Consider the following 15,029-nt stretch of genomic DNA (forward strand, 5'->3'; position numbering starts at 1 on the left):
CGTTTATGCTCACTTTTATCATTAGTTACCTTGCTGTTTTTATAATTTCAGATTACAAATACCTTTATCTACCATCCATATTGCACTTGTATCACCATCTCTTCGCCGAACTAGTGCACCTATACAATTTACCATTGTATTGGGTGTGTTGGGGACACAAGAGACTATTTGTTATTTGGTTGCAGGGTTGTTTGAGAGAGACCATCTTCATCCTACGCCTTTCACGGATTGATAAACCTTAGGTCATCCACTTGAGGAAAAATTGCTACTGTCCTACAAACCTCTGCACTTGGAGGCCCAACAACGTCTACAAGAAGAAGGTTGTGTAGTAGACATCAAGCTCTTTTCTGTCGCCGTTGCCGGGGAGGTGAGTGCTTGAAGGTATATGTTTAGATCTTGCAATCGAATCTTTTTGTTTCTTGTTTTATCACTAGTTTCGTCTATAAAATAAAACTACAAAAAAATGGAATTGAGTTTGTCTCATACGCTTCATCTTTTTAATATCTTTCGTGAGAATGATGGAAAGGAAAATTGTGCTCAAGTGCTAGAAGAAGAAATCTATAAAATGTTGGCATTAAATCTTTGAATGATGAGCATGATCGCAATGTTGTTAGTATGAATTTTTTGAATACCCATGATGCTAATGATATGCAAAGCCACAAGCTTGGGGATGCTATGTTTGATGAAGATGATATTTTTTGTACCCCAAGTTTTGATGAGAATATTTATTATGATGAAAGCATGCCTCCTATTTATGATGATTATATTGATGAAAGTGGATTTGGAGAGGTCATGACTTTATTTAGTGATGAATCCACTATTTCGGAAGAGGTTCCAATTGATTATGAGAACAAAGTTGCTATATATGATGATTATTGTGATGACTTGTATGATATTAAGAATAATAATAACCATGAAACTTGTCATCATGATTTTAGTTTTCAATTGGATTATGCCTCACATGATAGTTATTTTGTTGAGTTTGCTCCGACTACTATTCATGAGAAGAAACTTGCTTATGTGGAGAGTAGTAAAATTTCTATGCAAGTATATCATGAAAAGAATGCTTTAGATGCTGGTTATATGGTTGAATTCATCCATGATTCTACTGAAAATTATTATTAGAGAGGATCATATGCTTGTAGGAGTTGCAATAATATCAAGTTTCTTCTCTATGTGCTTAAAATTTTAAAGTTATGCTTGTTTTGCCTTCCTAGGTTAGTTGATTATTGTTCCCATAAGTTGTTTGCTCACAAAATACCTATGCATAGGAAGTGGGTTGTACTTAAATGTGCTAGTCATATTCTTCATGATTCTCTCTTTATGTTTTATTTCTTATCTTTTATGTGAGCATCATTGAAATCATCATGCCTAGCTAGGGGTGTTAAACAATAGCGCTTGTTGGGAGGCAACCCAACTTTATTTATGTTCCTTGCTTTTTGCTCCTTTTTATTAATAAATAATTCATCTAGCCTCTGGTTATATGTGGTTTTATGTTTTAATTAGTTTTTGTGCCAAGTAGAACCTTTGGGAAGACTTGGGTGAAGTATTTATGATCTTGCTGTAAAAAAACAGAAACTTTAGTGCTCACGACATTAGCTACCATTTTTTACTGGAGAGTGCTTTTAGGTTGATTCTTTTTGTAGATGATTAATAGACAAATTTCTCGGGTCCACCAATTTATTTCAGAATTTGTGGAGTTCCAGAAGTATACGTTTGATACAGATTACTACAGATTGTTCTGTTTTTGATAGATTCTGTACTCATTGTGTTGTTTGCTTATTTTGATGAATCTATGAGTAGTATCGGAGGGTATGAACCATTTAGAAGTTGGAATACAGTAGGTTTAACACCAATATGAATTTAGAATGAGTTCACAACAGTACCTAAGTGGTGGTTTATTTTTCTTATACTAACAGAGCTTACGAGTTTGGGGATGCCCAAGGCACCCCAAGGTAATATTCAAGGACAACCAAGAGCCTAAGCTTGGGGATGCCCTGGATGGCATCCCCTCTTTCGTCTTCGTTCATCGGTAACTTTACTTGGAGCTATATTTTTATTTACCACATGATGTGTGTTTTGCTTGCAGCGTCATTTTATTTTGTTAGTATTTTCTTGCTGTTATTTAGAATAATGTTTTGCATCTTTATTTTTAATAAAAATGTCAAGGATAGCCTTTACCATGCTTATTTTGCAAGTATACATGTTGCTGTTTCAAAACAGAAAGTTTACCGCTGTTGCAAAAATTCCCTAGAAAAGTCAGAGAGTGATATAATGTTGAATCTTTTTGCATATTAAGCTCTGATAAATCTTATACAGCTTAGTATTTTTCTTATAATTTTTTGGAGTTAGGGAAGTATGATGAATCTTGCATTCTTTACAGACTATACGGTTTTGGCAGATTGTTGTTATGTTTGCATTGTTTGCATATGCTTGCTTGTTTAATGATTCTATTTGAGGATAGGAGTATTAAATATGCAGAGACATTTAGTATGCAATGTTTAATAATAATGTTAGTAATTTGTTACAGTAGAAAATGATAAGGTTTTTGCATTGTTTTATACTAACTTATCTCACGAGTTCTTGTTGAGTTTTGTGTGGATGAAGTTTTTGAGATTTAGGGAAACTGTGATATAAAAGGAATGAAGGAGACACAGAATCTCAAGCATGGGGATGCCCAAAGCACCCCAAGATAATATTTCAAGAAGTCTCAAGCATCCAAGCTTGGGGATGCCCCGGTAGGCATCCCACCTTTCTTCTTCAACAATTATCGGTTAGTATCGGTTGAACCTAAGTTTTTGCTTCTTCACATGAGGCGTGCTATCCTTGCAATGTCATTTTGTTTGTTTTGCTTGCTGTTTGAATAAATTACCAAGATCTGAAATACTTAAATGAGAGAGAGTCCTCACACAGCTAAATAATTATTTGACTACTCATTGATCTCCACTTATATCTTTCGGAGTAGTTTGTTGTTTGCTCTAATGCTTCACTTATATCTTTTTAGAGCACGGAGGTGGTTTTATGTTGTAGAAATTAATGAACTCTCATTCTTCACTTATATTATTTTGAGAGTCTTAAACAGCATGGTAATTTGAATGAAAACTATCATAGAAGTGAATTGGATGCTATAATCAATTTGATGCTTGATAATTGTTTTGAGATATAGAGGTGGTGATATTAGAGTCATGCTAGTTGGGTAGTTGTGAATTTAAAGAATACTTGTATTGAAGTTGGCAAGTCCCGTAGCATGCACGTATGGTAAAAGTTGTGTAACAAATTTATTGCATGGGGTGCACTTTTGATTGTCTTCCCTTGTGTGGACGTCGGGGGCGCGTGATGGTTAACTCCTACCAACCTCCCCCCTAGGAGCATGCGCGTAGTGCTTGGTTTTTGATGACTTGTAGATTTTTGCAATAAGTATATGAGTTCTTTATGACTAATGTTGAGTCCATGGATTATACGCACTCTCACCTTCCATCATTGCTAGCATCTTCGGTACCGTGCATTGCCCTTTCTCACCTTGAGAGTTGGTGCAAACTTCGCCGGTGCATCCAAACCCCGTGATACGATACGCTCTATCACACATAAACCTCCTTATGTCTTCCTCAAAACAGCCACCATACCTACCTATTATGGCATTTCCATATCCATTCCGAGATATATTGCCATGCAACTTTCCACCGTTCCGTTTATCATGACACGCATCATCATTGTCATATTGCCTTGCATGATCATGTAGTTGACATCGTATTTGTGGCAAAGCCACCATGCATAATTTTTCATACATGTCACTCTTGATTCATTGCCCATCCCGGTACACCGCTTGAGGCATTCATATAGAGTCATATTGTGTTCTAGTTTTGAGTTGTAACTCATGAGTTGTAAATAAATAGAAGTGTGGTGATCATCATTATTAGAGCATTGTCCCTTATAAAAAAGGAAAGGCCAAAAAGAAAAAAAGGCCAAAGAAAAAAAAGGAAGGCAAAATAAAAAAAGAAAGGCCCAAAAAATATATATAAAGGGGACAATGTTACTATTTTTTTCCACACTTGTGCTTCAAAGTAACACCATGTTCTTCATATAGAGAGTCTCATTTGTTGTCTCTTTCAAATACTAGTGGGAATTTTTCATTATAGAACTTGGCTTGTATATTCCAATGACGGGCTTCCTCAAAATGCCCTAGGTCTTCGTGAGCAAGCAAGTTGGATGCACACCCACTTAGTTTCTTTTGTTGAGCTTTCATACATTTATAGCTCTAGTGCATCCGTTGCATGGCAATCCCTACTCCTCATGCTGACATCATTTGATGGGCATCTCCATAGCCCGTTGATTAGCCTCGTCAATATGAGACTTTCTCCTTTTTTTGTCTTCTCCACACAACCTCCACCATCATATTCTATTCCACCCATAGTGCTATATCCATTGCTCACGCTCATGTATTGCGTGAAAGTTGAAAAAAGTTTGAGATTGCTAAAGTATGAAACAATTGCTTGGCTGAAATCGGGGTTGTGCTTGATGGGAGTATTTTGTGTGATGAGAACGAAACATAGCCCAACTATATGATTTTGTAGGGATGAACTTTCTTTATCCATGTTATTTTGAGAAGACATGATTGCTTTATTAGTATGCTTGAAGTTGCTATTTATTATGTCAATATGAACTTTTATTTTGAATCATTTGGATCTGAACATTCATGCCACAATAAAGAGAAATACATTGAGAAATATGCTAGGTAGCATTCACACTTCATAAATTCTTTCTTTTATCATTTACCTACTCGAGGACGAGCATGAATTAAGCTTGGGGATGCTGATACACTACTAGGAAAATGCTTATACATAGAAGTTTACCAGTAGCGTTTGTTTGTGTCCCACGCTACTGGTAATTACCAGTAGCGCTGGGTACAAAGCACGCTACTGGTATGGCTTAGAAGCAGCGTTGGTTTCTTTGGGGCGCGCTACTGGTAAATAATTCTTGACTGTGCCCTGCGGACAAACCATAACAACGGCGTGGGTCGTAAACCTATGCCACTGCTAATGGGATAACCGTAGAGCCGGTGAGACACCTTGTGCTACCGCTAGCACAGTCCGTCAGTCCCACACCGGACCACCCCCGATCCATTACCCACCCCACCAACCGTCCTTGTTCAACCCCACATCGCACCCATCCCCGATCCAGATTCCCTCCACCTCCTCTCCTCTCCTCTGCCGCCAGGATCCCCTCCCGGTTCTTCTCCGGAATAAGGCGATGGAGCGAGAAGGGAAAGGGGAAGGGGAAGCAGTGTGTGTCGGCGCGGCGGAGCAATGGCGGACAAGCCGAGCCGGGCGCTAGTGCTGTACGCCGCCGGCCATGCAGCGCTGCTCGCCGGGGGCGGAGGGGGGAAGGGCCAACTCGATGCATTCGCCTCCATTGCCTCCTGCAGCTTCCTCTCCGTCCGCACCCCCGTTGTCAATGGTACCAATCCGCCCCCACCCGCTCTCGCGCTCTGCGCGGTTGCTCTGCTTTGCTTTCCCCCCATTAAACTGAGAGGCTTCTGGTCTTGTCTCCCAACCCAGAGGATGGAGGGGACAGGAACAGCGACTCGATTCTCGAGCTGGCGCAGCTGCTCGACGTGTGCGATGCCCTCTACTCTGTCAAGGTGTGATCCTGCTCTTCGGGTTTGCGTCCAGGCAAAGTAGTTGCACAGAGGGTTTGAGTATGCGATGCTGATTGTATTTCTTTCACGTTAGGATGGGGAAATTGCCCGGGTGGATCCGCAGGAGCTACCAGTCCCCAAGCTATCCGAGAGGTTCGATGTATGTGTGATCTTTTGCTTTGATTACTGTCAGTGTATCCATTGTAAATGCTAAGGATGACTCTGCTGCTTTATATGTTGCTTCTATTTCATGGGGCTGAGAGCTGCTATGGTCAGCAATTGCCCCAGTGTTAGCTCATTCGCGGCGAATCTTGGCTTCCATGTTTCGGAACTGAGGATTTTGCCGCGCAGTCAGGTTCTGGCAGCAGTTCTAAGGACACTAGAATAATTGACCGGGCGTTCACTCTGCTGGGATTTGCAGAGGGGAATGTCCAGGATGCGTCCGAATTCGATCTGGTATTTGTGCATGCCACAATGGAGAACACAACCAGCAAGCTTGGGAAATTAGGGATGAAGACGTATCTCAACCGTCTTGACAAATTGGTGGCTTCAGTCATGGAAGCTGCGCCGGTCGGTTCAGCTGTCGCTGCCCGTATTCATGTTTCTGTTATCTTGAGCTATGGATCTGCTACTGCAAATAAGGAAGAGGCATGCCTCATCTTGAACTCTTCAATCGAAACTGATTCCGACTTGAAGTTACTCCATCCACAAATAACTTTATTATGCATATCCTGCAGGAATCATCATCCAATGCTACTGGCACAGTGGCAACAAGGAATAACACGTTCTGATTTGGCCAAGGAGTTCTCTTTTGAGGAATTTATAAAGATCTTCTTAATGCACTTTTTAGAATGTTTGCCTGAATCATAGAAACTTTATCAAATAATACTATATATGCAAGTTTGTTCCCGTGATCCTGTTTATTACTTTGTTTCTTCAGTTCTTTATAATGGACAAACACTGCAGTTCTTCCTTTTCCTAGTGTGGTACTGGTGCCAGCATTAGAAACATGACAATACCTTTTTTCGGAAATAGAGTTTGTAGATTAGAATAAGCCATGTAGTATTGATATTAATTCCTTGGGTAGTGGGCGGTTTATGTGATAATATAGTAACTATGGTATTACAAATTCTCAACCTCCTCTTTTGATTCGTAAAAAAATCATTTCGATAGAATGGCAGGGCTTCTCTTCCGTACAACCAACTTTACCCAATTGCTTCCACAGAGCAACACCAAACTGCGCACTTAGCATCATTGTGTCAGTGCAACACCAATTCAGCACTTAGAATCATTGTATTTTGTCATTTAACTTCAGTTTTGTAGGTATGTGACAGATTTATTGCCCGTAAGCTTGTGCGACGGTTTTATGACAAAGCCCTTGCATTTGGTCTAAAGGGCTATGCAAAGCTGTAAGTATCCAGTCCTCAGTAAGCATTTTTACATGACTCTTTTTACCGAATCTCCAGTTTTGACGTCATTCTTACTGTTTTGGTTTTGGTGCTACTGCTATACTCTCCTATAAATTCATACTATGTGTATATATGAAACCTAATTTTAGTCTTTTTTAATAAATTAAATTCTCACTTGAGGACAAAAGATAGACCTTGTCTATCTACCCTTGTTCAGTGATGCCATTTTTTTGTAGTTCTAATTCTTCTAGGTAGTACCAACAAAGAGCAGACCAAATGATTTCTTCAGGAAAGAGGAAAAGCCCATTAACTTCAGAATTCATTTGTCAAGTCTGTGAACTGGTAGGTATATATGTTCATGCTTTAGTTTGTATAGTCACTATGCTCTACCAACAGTAGATTCATGGACTTTGTTATCTTTGAAAACGTGAAAGATATCAAGGTATTGAAGTGACTACTTAGAAAAATGGATAGATAGAAAATTACCGAAAGAATTATGCCTCTAACTCCTTATGTGCTTCGTAGGTGTTGTTTCTTTTTAGGGCTTCCAACACAACAGAATTGCTTCTAATCTTTTGTGTTATCTTTTGTCATGGATGTAGCTATGTGCTGCTTGAGTGTGTAGTTAAGTTGTGCATTATGGCTTAAATAAAAATCTCGGAAAGAAATTGTAGCACATTGGCATCCACATGTACAACATTGTTTTTCCGTGTCATTCTTCTGAAGAATCTGAAGTTTCTAAATCTCTATTGGTAATGCTGCAGGCTTGTGGTGGCGACGCTGACGGTCGTCGAGAGGTTCGTGGACTGCATGGTCTCGTGGCTGCCGATGGATTCCTTTGTCCACTGGTGGTGAGGCACGAGCACGACATCGATCAAGGCCTGCTGGAGCTGAGGGTCAGGGCGAGGGATGTGACGGCGTCACAACTCAAGGCGGCGGCCACCGTCGGTCAGGTGTGGCTCGCGAGGCTGCTCAGTGTGTTTCGTCGCAGCTGCAGGCCACGTGATCAGGCCGGGCAGGCTTCGCACATTGACTAGGCACACAACACTATGTGATAGGAATTATACATGAGTTGCCGCTAGCTACAATGAGAAATTGTGTGATGGTAGATACGACAATTGTGTGACAAAATGGAATTGCTTCATTTTATTTTATTTTAATTCCTAATAAGTTACTAGTAGCGTGGGGAGGAACTGGGCGCTACTAGTATATAGGATACTAGTAGCGTTTGTAGTTTACCAACGCTACTACTATTTCATTACTGGTAGCGCGTGTACGTAATAGCAGTAGGGCGGGTGGAACACGCTACTAGTAACTTTTTTAGCTGTAGCGTGGGGTAAAAAACGTGCTACTGCTAAAATTTAGCTGCAGCACCGTAGCAGTAGCGCGGGTGCATGCGCTACTGGTATGCAAAAAACCTACGCTACTGGTAGTGTTTTTCCTAGTAGTGATACGTCTCCAACGTATCTATAATTTATGAAGTATTCATGCTATTATATTATCCATCTAGGATGTTTTATATGCATTTATATGCTATTTTATATGATTTTTGGGACTAACCTATTAACCTAGAGCCCAGTGCCAGTTTTTGTTTTTTCCTTGTTTTTGAGTTTTATAGAAAAGGAATACCAAACGGAGTCCAATTGACGTGCCAATTTTTGACGAATTTTTATGGACCAAAAGAAGCCCCAGGAGTGCAAGAGTTGGGCCAGAAGAGTCCCGGGCTGCCCACGAGAGTGGGGGCCACGCCCACTCCCCTAGGGCGTGCCCCCTGCCTCGTGGACAACTCGGAGACCCCCCCCCTAACGTGAAACCTATGCCAAAAAATCCTATAAATACTAAAACCTCCGAGGAACACAATAGATCGGGAGTTCTGCCGCCGCAAGCCTCTATAGCCACCAAAAACCAATCGGGACCCTGTTCCGGCACCCTGTCGGAGGGGGGATCCCTCACCGGTTGCCATCTTCATCATCCCGACGCTCTCCATGACGAGGAGGGAGTAGTTCACCCTCGGGGCTGAGGGTATGTACCATCAGCTATGTGTTTGATCTCTCTCTCTCTCTCTCTCTCTCTCTCTCTCTCTCTCGTTCTTGATTTGGCACGATCTTGATGTATTGCTAGCTTTGCTATTATAGTTGGATCTTATGATGTTTCTCCCCCTCTACTCTCTTGTAATGGACTGAGTTTTCCCTGTGAAGTTATCTTATCGGATTGAGTCTTTAAGGATTTGAGAACACTCGATGTATGTCTTGATGTGCTTATTTGTGGTGACAATGGGGTATTCACGTGATAAACTTGATGTATGTTTTGGTGATCAACTTACGGGTTCCGTGACCTTGGGAATCTATGCATAGGGGTTGACACACGTTTTCGTCTGGACTCTCCGGTAGAAACTTTGGGGCACTCTTTGAAGTACTTTGTGTTGGTTGAATGGATGAATCTGAGATTATGTGATGCATATCGTATAGTCATGCCCACGGGTACTTGAGGTGACAATGGAGTATCTAGGTGACATTAGGGTTTTGGTTGATTTGTGTCTTAAGGTGTTATTCTAGTACGAACTCTATGATAGATCGAACGGAAAGAATAGCTTCATGTTATTTTACTATGGACTCTTGAATAGATAGATCAGAAAGGATAACTTTGAGGTCGTTTCGTACCCTACCATAATCTCTTTGTTTGTTCTCCGCTATTAGTGACTTTGCAGTGACTCTTTGTTGCATGTTGAGGGGTAGTTATATGATCCAATTATGTTATTATTGTTGAGAGAACTTGCACTAGTGAAAGTATGAACCTTAGGCCTTGTTTCCTATCATTGCAATACCGTTTACGCTCACTTTTATCATTAGTTACCTTGCTGTTTTTATAATTTCATATTACAAATACCTTTATCTACCATCCATATTGCACTTGTATCACCATCTCTTCGCCGAACTAGTGCACCTATACAATTTACCATTGTATTGTATGTGTTGGGGACACAAGAGACTCTTTGTTATTTGGTTGCAGCGTTGTTTGAGGATGACCATCTTCATCCTACGCCTCCCACAATTTGATAAACCTTAGGTCATCCACTTGAGGGAAATTTGCTACTGTCCTACAAACCTCTGCACTTGGAGGCCCAATAACGTCTACAAGAAAAAGGTTGTGTAGTAGACATCAGCTTCGTATTAAGAATCGCCATAGGTATAACCCAGCCCCTCCTGGGCGGGTCATACCTAATAGTTATATCCCCAACACCTACCTCTGTCTTCTCTGTCAAATTTTTATGGTGGAAATCTCTCCTGATCTCCAAATCTTCCAAGTCTTTCCCTTCCTTTGGCCAATCCTTTGCCTTCTCCGGCATGTTCATCAGTGTGCCCAGCAAGCTCTTGAGGACATTCTTCATGATATGCATTTTATCACGGCAATGAGGCGTGTCGTGATTGGGCCAGTACTCCAAGCCCCAGAAAACATACCTCGTTTTCCATACCTTCAGCAGCAGCTCCGGCGCCTTTTTCATCTTTCCTGGCGCGGGGCACTGTTTCCAGTTTTTCAACAGCTCGTTGATTTCGGCACCGCGCCTCTTATGTGGAGGTCCTCGATGCTCAGCCAACCCATTGAATACATCTCCACGTTTTCTCCACGGGTCATCCTTCTCGAGCCATCTATGGTGCCCCATGTACACGATTTTCCCGGACCCGCCATCTTTCATTGACATAAGTTGCTGAGACATTGTATCATCCATGCGCCTCGTGTATCCGCAGTATCTCTGGCACACCTGGCCTGAGGTGTACCCGTAACTGAGATAGTCGTGCACCGTCGTCATCAGCGCGACTCTCATATAGAAATACTCTCCTTTGCTGGCGTCCCATGTCCATGTCGGTGTTTTCCATAACATGTATAGTTCCTCTTTCAGAAGCCCCATATACATGTTAATATTATTTCTCGGTTGTTTCGGCCCTTGAATCAGCATGCTCGTGTACTTTGTCTTCATGCACTTCCATGGGGGGAGGTTCTACATCCGTACAAAGATGGGCCATATGTTGTGGTTGGTGTTCTGGTTTCCAAATGGATTCATGCCATCGGTACTCGCACCAAGCACGATGTTCCTTGGATCTTCTGCAGCAAATCCATATACGGCGTTGAATGCTCTCCACTTGCTAGAATCTTCGAGGTGTCTCATCTTCGGATCATCTCCATCGCCGGCTTCTTCCACTCCGCATGCCAGCGCATGAGCTTTGGTTCCTTAGGATCTACGAAATACCGCTGCAGACGAGGAGTGATCGGAAACTACCATACAACTTTCTGAGGAGCTTTCTTTCCTGCCTTCTTGTATCGAGAAGCATTGCACAATGGCAGCTAGTTTTTTCCGCGTGCTCCCCCCGATAAATGATGCAATCGTTGATGCATGCGTGGTACCTAATGTGCGGCAAATCAAAAGGGCAAAGGATTTTCTTGGCCTCCTCGATACTAGTAGGACATAAGTTCCCCGCGGGAAGAACTTTATTATGTAGACACTTCAAATGCTCATCGGGGCTTTTGTCTGTCCATTTGGTTTTGGCCTTCGTCTTCAGAAGTTCGAGCGTGAAACTCAAGCGGGTCACCTCAGGATCGCAACTGTCATACAATGGAGTCTTCGAGTCTACTTCAAGTTGCGCCAGCTTGGCCTCCTCTCTAGAAGCATCTCTCTCGCTAGTCGTACTCTTGCGAAGGAGGTCTCGAACATGAGGGTCTCGCACGACTGCACTTAGTAGCGTCGAAGACTACGGCATGACCGCCGCCTCTTCTCTGCCATGTCCGGACTCTTCTTCGTTATGTCCGGAATCTTCTCCGCGACCGTCATGTCCGGACTCTTCCCCGCCGTGTCCTGCGCCATCATCTGCGTGTCGATCGGTCATCTCTTCGTCTAGCCCCATGTCATTATTCCCTGCCATGTGGATGTCATCATCATCACCTTCACTTATCCACCGAGTATAGCCATCCATGAATCCATTCATCAGCAGGTGCACCTTCAAATAGCCACGATCAAAAGGGTCCAAAAGGACCCCTTCTTTACATCTTGCACACGGACATCTAATCCTAGTCCGATTATTTGCATACATGCCCATCACCGCGGATTGCAAGTATCACTCCACCTTTCATCCACTCACCTTCATGACCGCCTACAGGGTATAACAAGCAAAAGGGTTATAAACAAAATGCATGCATGCATCAAAGTCATATAAAAATTTGGCATGACCTTGCCTAAAAATAGGACATATCGAGTTTGCTCAAAATTCACCAAAACGGAAATAAATCGACATTTTGGCAAAACATAAGTAACTCGGGGGGCATGTCACTCGCACAAATCTCTCCATATCCCAAACACACATATTCCCATTCTTGAAATGCACAACCTTTTACTCACCTATCTCCCGAGAGAGACCGAGCACGGTTAGATGAGGCCTTTCGCTACCTATAGCGATCAAAAGTGTGGATGGCTAAATATCTAGCTAGATCTAGTTGTTGGGAAGGAGAGATGACTCTAGCTAACTAATGGAGAGGGAGAGAGATGAGCTATCTAGATCTATATCTATGGAATGGAGAGAGCGCCAAATAAATGAGGTAGCTAGATAGAGATGAGAAGGCCATTTATGGAGGAGAGTTATGGTGGAGGGGGCATTAATGGGGAGAGAAGAGAGGTAGGAGGAAGAGAGGAGAAGGGCAAGAATGGTGAAGAACTAACTTAGAGAGGGGAGAGGGGAAAGGAGGGGGAGAGAGGGCAAAGGGGTGAGGAGGGGGCCAGAGAGGAGTGTGGAAAGGTGGCAACACCTGCAACTAGCAGTAGCGCTGTTTCCCAGAATGTGCTGCTGCTATGGTACTTAGTAGTAGCGCTTTCCAGGAACAACACTAGTATTAAGTGGGACCCATTAGCAGTAGCAGTGTTGTTAAATAAAGCGATGCTGCTAAAATCTTAGTAGTAGTGATGTATTCTGGACAGCGCTGCTACTACAACTAGCGTCGGTGACCTCGTTGGGTACCACTTAGTAGTAGTGCATTTTCCTTTTCCAGCGCTACTGCTAAAGAGTTACTTGTAGCGTTGTCCCAGAAAAGCGCTACTGCTAATTAGCAGCATCGCTTACTATTTTTCAGCGCTACTACTGTTGTCCTACCTATAAGCATTTCCCTAATAGTGAAGGCATAGTGGGGGCGGCTATACTGACATCATGTCATGTCTTGAATAAAATTCGACAAAATAAAATTAGGTCACTCCCTATGAGCAATGGGAGAGGAGAAAGATGACATTTTCATACTTACGCACTTGACTGTTTGACGAAAGTCGATATGTCGATCCCCAAAATGTGTAAGCTTAGACCAAAGACCGTGAACTGCGTTAGTTTGGGCCACACTAAGAATAACATTGGTTACTGATTTCTAGCAGTGAAATCTGAGGTACCTGACATGAAGGTTGGTACAATTATGGAGTCTAAGGATGCTACATTCTTTGAGGATATTTTTTCTACAAGAGATATGCAAGGCACTTCTAGACAGGAATCTAAGGAGACTCCTGAGTCTATCATTCCTATTTAATATTATGAACAAACCATGATGAAAATCATGAGGAGGATGATGAGGAAAACCTAGGTAGGGGCAAGAGATGAAGGACTACAATGACCTTTGGGTATAACTTCCTTGTGTGCCTCATGGATGATACTCCCCACATAAGCCTTTGCATCTGCAGATGCTGACTATTGGAAAGAAGCGCCTCGTAGCGAGATGGATCCATCGTGGCTAACGGAACATGCGAAATTACTAAACATCCCTAAGGTTGCAAACCATTGGGATGTAAGTGGGTGTTCAAAAATAATATTAGGCCTTATGGTACGATATAAAAGTACAAGACTAGGCTTGTGGCCAAGGGTTATTCCTATACGATACTTATTCACTTGTGGCCAGACTTATCACCATTCGAGTGCTACTCGCATTGGCGTCCTCCCATGGTCTTCTCTTCCACCGGATGGATGTTAAGATGACTTTCCTTAATGGAGAGCTAGACGAGGAAATCTACATGCAGCATTTTTACGGCTTTGTGATAGATGGTCATGAAGGAAGGTGTGTAAGCTAGTGAAATCTTTATATGGTCTGGGATAAGCATCTAAGCAATGACATGATAAGTTCAATATAACTTTGACATCTGTTGGCATTGTTGTTAATACAGCTGATAAACGTGTAAACAATTACTATGGTGGGGGCGAAGGAGTTATAATGTGCTTGTATGTTAATGACATACTGATATTTGAAACCAACTTCAAAGTGACTGAGGAGGTTAAGTCATTTTTATTTCAGAACTTTGAGATGAAGGACTTGGGGTCGCTCATGTTATCTTGAACATCAAACTACTGAGAGATGATGAGGGTGGAATTACACTTCTGCAATCCCATTATATTGAGAAGATTTTGAATCGTTTTGGATATTCGACTACAAAATTTCTCCAACATCATATGATCCTAGTGTGCAGATTTGAATGTTCGAAGGCACAACTAAGGATGAACTAAGATACTCTCAAATAATTGGTTCACTGATGTACCTAGCAAGCGCTACACGGTCTGACATCATGTTTGCTGCGAGCAAAGTAAGCCGGCTTGTTTCCAATCCGGGTGATGTACATTGGCATGTTATTGAAAGAATTATGCGCTATCTGAAAGGTACTATGAATTATGGACTTCATTGTACCGGAAACCTGTCGGTACGTGAGGGTATAGTGATGCGAATTGGATCTCTGATGCTGATGAGATGAAGGCCCACAACTGGGTATGTGCTTACCCTTGGAGGTGGCGTTGTTTCCTGGAAGTCGAGCTCACACATGCGCTAATTTTTGCCGATCTGGGATGGAGAGTCCAGAGTCACAATCTGAGAAGTCGGATCATGGGCTATTACCGACTCGGATGTGGGTCCAACCCACGTCTCTCCATGAGACCGGACCTATATATTGGAGGCACCGGCCAACCCTAGCCGCCAAGAGA

The 15,029-nt window shown here is 42.3% G+C and overlaps 1 pseudogene; it reads left to right on the plus strand.

Moving 5' to 3' along the window:
* The first annotated feature begins 5,303 nt into the window (after nt 1-5,303).
* On the plus strand, nt 5,304-6,505 carry LOC123067154 (uncharacterized; annotated as a pseudogene).
* The last annotated feature ends 8,524 nt before the right edge of the window (nt 6,506-15,029 follow it).

This window comes from Triticum aestivum, chromosome 3B (assembly GCF_018294505.1).
Source record: "Triticum aestivum cultivar Chinese Spring chromosome 3B, IWGSC CS RefSeq v2.1, whole genome shotgun sequence".
Taxonomy (NCBI): Eukaryota; Viridiplantae; Streptophyta; class Magnoliopsida; order Poales; family Poaceae; genus Triticum; species Triticum aestivum.